Below are 6,000 nucleotides of genomic sequence, written 5' to 3' on the forward strand. Positions count from 1 at the left end.
TCCTGGGCACAAACTAAATATTTAAAGCAGGTACAGCTAAATTCATTTTCCCCAGAGACTGAACGAACCACCAAATAAATTATTTTTTCATAGTCACTAGTGTTGAAGTGGTGTAATTACTTTGGAAGAACACTAAAAAGTCATGATCTCCACTATTTTGAAAGGTATCCTCTGAAAAGGATCATTTTAGTGTAATTTTATTCTTTTTTTTTTTTTTGGTCTAGAGGAAATCTTTTTTGAATTGTGACAGGAGATTAAAAATCCAAGCAGTCTACTATTACCACTACAACCCAGCCTCCTTTAACAGGTAATAAGAGTGGAAAGATTAAGACTTCGTGTGTGCATCTTCAGGAAAATGAACTATTTCCTGAGGTCTGACAGCAGCTTTCTTTTCTAGAGAATACAAAATTACAGTATCATCTCCTTAAAAGTTCAGTGATTCTTACGGTTGCAGCATTTTTAATCTCCCTTTGGCATCTTTATGGAATAATTTTCTAAAGGGATAATTCTCTACTAAAAAATATCGGACCCCGACCATATTTTCTGTGCAGAGCAATACATTGACTCACACACTTGTTAAAAGTTAATAAAGAAATAGTTCATTTTTAAAGCCAGAAGTTTATGGTCTCTGCATTGTCAATTTAATTTAAGCATTGCTGAGACAATCTTTAGTCTACTCCCCATTTGGTAATACCTTATTTATGATGCAGTTTCATTTTTTAATTTGGGGGGAACGTTTGCCCGACAGAGCCAGCAGATGAAAGTGCTGAAAGGAGGTGAAATAGAAACAAAGCCTATTACCCACTGTATTTCAGACAGGACCAGGCACTTAGCCGAAGAGCCACTGGGTTATTAGATTAATTTCAAAAGAGCTTTTACAAGTTGCTTAATTCCCTTTTTTTAAAAACGCATGGACCACAAACTCAAATTTCTCCTCAAATGGGGTTAATCCGACAAATGAGGCATGGACCCAGCGTTGTGGAAAAAGCATTCCACTATAATGAGATCTTGGTCTTTCTTGCAAGACTGTGCTATCTATGTAAATACGTCTAGAGGCACCCGCTATAAGCTTTTAGTTTTCTATGATCTATTAGTTTAGTGTTTATTAAGGAATCATATGTATAGAATTACTAGGCATTCAGGAGGAATGCTGTGTAGCAAACGAAAACTGATCTGCTCGGGAGAAACACAGGAGCGATTCAAAACCACTGTACTATTTTGTTTGTGATTATTTTCATTGCTTTGAAAGTAAACTGCATAAGAATAGGACTTAAAATAATTGCTATGGGCATCTTCAGTAGTACCAAGCTAAGGCAACATGGCATTCTCCTACAGTGATTTGTGATTTTAAACCCCCAAAATAAAAGCTTTTTGGTATTGATTGTTTTTAATTAAAAATACTCCCAAGTATAAATTGAAGCTGATACCACCCTGGAAGATTTACTGACTGGAGTGCTCAGTTCATGTGGTTTTTCTTGGTATCGCTCGTGTCTTTGGCAACAACACCTGATGGAAACAATCACTGCTCAGCTTTCATCCACATTTCTAGCTAGGGAGATTTTCATAACTTCACAGTTTACAGGAGAAAGTTTTCTGTATTAGAAGAATGGGGTTGAGACAATTACCTTATAGCTCAGTGTGGTCGGGCCTTTTGTTGTAGTCAAATGGCAAATACACGCTCCTTGAAATGGCTTCTTTTATTTTCCTTTGTTTTCTTAGACGTAAAAATTTGAAAAGAATGCAATTTAAAAAGTGATTTCTCACAAAGAGTAAATATGCCTTTTGCAAATCAATTTTTGTAACAAGTTATTTATATGATATTACTTAATAAACTGGTTTTTTCTAACTTGTTTTTTTTTTTCAGTTCTCTCAAACTGTTGTTTGTAATCAGAGATCTTTAAAATGTACATACTGATACACACTCTATCTTTCCAAATCTGCTGTTTTAACCTCTCAGAGAGCTAGCTAAAGCCAACTTGTTATACAATAATTAGCTTGTAAACAACAGTTTCTCCCAGCCAGCAATATATATCATTGGCAGGGCCCTGCAGACTTCTTACCACTGGGACATCAAGAATTCTACTGTTATTTATGGAATCGCTGTATTAAGAAAGCTGATTATCCTCATGGTAATTGCTTTAGATAAAAAAGGACAGTTCTATATTTTTGCCCATCCCAAATCTCCATCCTTCATTTCCCTCCCATACAAGCAATTATCTATGGATCTCTGATTTAAAAAAGAAAAAGGGGGGCTTCCCTGGTGACGCAGTGGTTGAGAGTCTGCCTGCCGATGCAGGGGGACACGGGTTCATGCCCCGGTCCGGGAAGATCCCACATGCCGCGGAGCGGCTGGGCCCGTGAGCCATGGCCGCTGAGCCTGTGCTCCGGACGCGGGAGAGGCCACAACAGTGAGAGGCCCGTGTACCGCAAATAAATAAATAAATAAAAATTAAAAAAGAAAAAGGGTTAGTCCAAAGGGGAATAAGAATAAAATCCTTCCAGCATTCTTATACTATGAGTAAATAAAATGTTTTCAGCATATTCAGAGCTATAATATTTTACCCGCTTGCTCTTTTTTAAGCTGCCTCCTATTCTAGAGGAAGTTTCCCAATTTTTTAATTGGGAGAATTGAATTCATTGCTTTGCTACGGCGATTTTTATTTATTCATTCATTTGTTCAGTATACAGCAGGCACTCCACTGTGTGCTGTGGAATATTCAACAATAAGCCAGATATATTTTTCCCTTCTCTCCAGATGCCTGTCCATGAGGAAGGGCTGCCATAAACTCATAACTAGAGTACCTACCAGAAGGTGGCATGGGATGTTTTCAGAGAGGTATATATGAAAATGTTCATAGGATTTCATAGGATGGAGAAACTCTTTCTGCCCAGATACAGGAGGGTGTGGGAGGTTTAGGAATTAGTGAGATTGAGACAAAGGGAGGTAAGAATTGAAAAGAATAGCAGGAAAAGGAGAGAAAAGAGAGGGATGTTTAAGTAATGCCATTGATCTCAGCTGAGGTTCCGTGAAGGGGACTAGGTTTGGAAAAGTCACATGTCATCAGAACACAGAGGATCACCAATGCCATAGCAGCTGCTTTTTCTTGTTGCTTTGTGTTTTCATTTTTTGCCATTTGGCTTAAAGTTAACTTGGTGGGAAACAGAAAACGATGGAAATAAATGATGCTACCAGAAATATTCTTTTTGAAGGATATGTACATTGTACAGTAGTATGCACGGTGCACTAAAGCCAACCCCTTCCTACCCCGCTACCCCATCCCCAGCTCTGGGCCACCCCAAGGCAAGCATAGTCTGCAGGATCTAGGAAACTTCCCTGACCTAATAGTAACATAAGCAGGAAGTGCAATGTGCTTTCTCAAGGACCCAGTTCAGGAAGCAGATTCCTGCAAACATTCAGATGGGCTAAGCCCTTTCCCATCACCTTAACAAACCACTTTCCATAATGATATTTATTAGTAATTCACGCTAGCTGCTGCAGTAGACAAAATCCAAAATCTCTATAAAATTTATGTCTCACCCTTGTGAACGTCAGGGTTGTCGTGGGCCTTTCTCCCTCTTGTAGGTATGCCATCCGCAGCTCGCTGCCTCCAAGGGCTAACATGCCAGGGGAGCAGAGTGAGCTGGACGATCATATGAGCTCTTCCTAAAGTCAGGGCCTACACGTGGCTTATGCAACTTCTGCTCATATCTCATTGGCCAGAACTCAATCATATGGCCCCAAAGGCACTGGACAGAGGCTGGGAGATGTAGAAAGACGAGCAACATGTGAATCTGTTCAGCACACATATATGTATCTGCCACATATAAGTTCAGTCTCTGTCAATCTTGCAATATCTTTCCCAATCCCCGCTCCAATTTCAGTCACCATAATAAGCCATATCTCATAATAATCTTGAGTGTGTTATCAGAAGAGCAGGTACAAAGTCATTTATAGGGAATTCCTTGGCGGTCTAGTGGTTAGGACTCAGCGCTTTCACTGCTGTGGCCTGGGTTCAATCCCTGGTCGGGGAACTAATATCCTGCAAGCCATGAGGGGCAGCCAAAAAAAAGTCATTTATAAATTCAACCTCCAAGTTGAAAACCCTTGTAAGAGATGTTTGTCTACCATCCCTGGACTCTAACACCCATGGTGGGCATTGCTGATGAACTGACTCACGGATTTCTAGCCTTAGCATCTCTAGCAGGAATGCTCCAGCAGCTGTCAACAACAGAACAATGTTGACCTATTTGCCATCCCAAACCTTAGAGATTAAGTCCTCTTGTAAAAGACATGCTTTTTTTTTTCATTCTAAATTTTGTTGACTACTCGCCACTGACATTTGGGAAGAGCATTCTGGTCTTGAGGTTATCAAAAATTTGGAACAGTTAAGGAAGCTAAAAGGCTCAGCCTGCCATTATAATTAGCTCACATCTTTATTTCATAAATCTGAACCAACAAGCCTGTATCTCTTTCAACAATTCAGATGTGAATTTCAGCCTTGTTGTTGCATCTCTCCATAGTGATACTCATGAACCTTTATATTCATTCTGCAAAAACCATTTGAGAATTTACTATAGGCTGGGCACTGATCAAGGTGATAGGAATACAGGGGTAAAAAGACAGACACACACCCTGCTCTGTGCATTCCCTTCCCTCAGGACTGCCCTGATTTAATCTCCTATTATTAATCTTAGTTTACCTGACTAAACATTTTGTACAGAATGACACCCTGACTCTTTAGATCACTTTTCTGGGTCTTATATTCCTGAATTCAATACTTTTCTAAATATGCTATGAATAGATATGGTTCTTTAGAAGGAGTAGATTGTCTCCTACTTGTCTATAATATACTTATTCCTTTTTTTAAATGTCTCCCTTGACATATTAGATCATCTTTATTGCTTCCTGAGCCATTTAGTCTCAAAAACTTAACTTTTAATGGTGAATATGTCTTGTTTGCACATTGATAAGAAAATGTGTCCTTATAGTCAGTAAAGGATAGGTTTTATTAAAGCTTTTAACTTTGCTTAGCTGCCTGATAATAATGCCTTGCTTTTATGCAGCACTTTAGAAATAACTATCTTATACATGACTTAATATAACTCTCACAAATGCCCTGTACACTAGGCTGTATCACTCCCATTTCACAAACAAAGTGGGGCTATTTGTCCCTATGTCCCATCACAGGAATTAGGATTAAACTCAATTCTTTTAACTCAGGCTCTGCAATCCTGCCACTGAATCCCCCATTTTCCCCTTTGTACACATAGTCCAATCCCATCCATCTGAGATAAATATTTATTGGCAGAAAGAAAGATTCTTTTTTCCTTTACATAAATTCAGATGAGGTTGGACTCCACTGATGGCTGCAACCTTAAAGACATTCCTCTCGGGCTTCCCTGGTGGTGCAGTGGTTGAGAGTCCGCCTGCTGATGCAGGGGACACGGGTTCGTGCCCCGGTCAGGGAAGATCCCACAGGCCGCGGAGCGGCTGGGCCCGTGAGCCATGGCCGCTGAGCCTGCGCGTCCGGAGCCTGTGCTCCGCAACGGGAGAGGCCACAACAGTGAGAGGCCCGCCTACCGCAAAAAAAAAAAAAAAAAGATTCCTCTCCATAACATCAGTCCAAATGCTCTGTGAAGGAAAAAAGAGACTGAAAAGCAAAATTCTGCCTATTAACACCAATCATCCAACTGATTCCTATTATAAAATACCACTGAAACAGCTTTCCCAAGGAAAAATATTCCCGAGAAACATAAAATTCCACCCCAGACTGCAAAAACTCTCGTTGTTTATATAATAATCATCTTGACAGTATTGATATTTCACACCATCAAATCGTGGTAAGCCCTCTATAGGGTAACCATGCCCTTCAAGAGATGGGAGAGAAGGAAAAGAATTAGGACTTCCTGTCGCAATTCAGATTTCATGAGTTTGGAGGAACAAAGGAGACTTGCTCTAGCCAGGAGCATCCATTGAATCCAAGCACCCACACCAACAGC

Source organism: Grampus griseus (genome assembly GCF_964374135.1).
Source record: "Grampus griseus genome assembly, chromosome: 3".
NCBI lineage: Eukaryota > Metazoa > Chordata > Mammalia > Artiodactyla > Delphinidae > Grampus > Grampus griseus.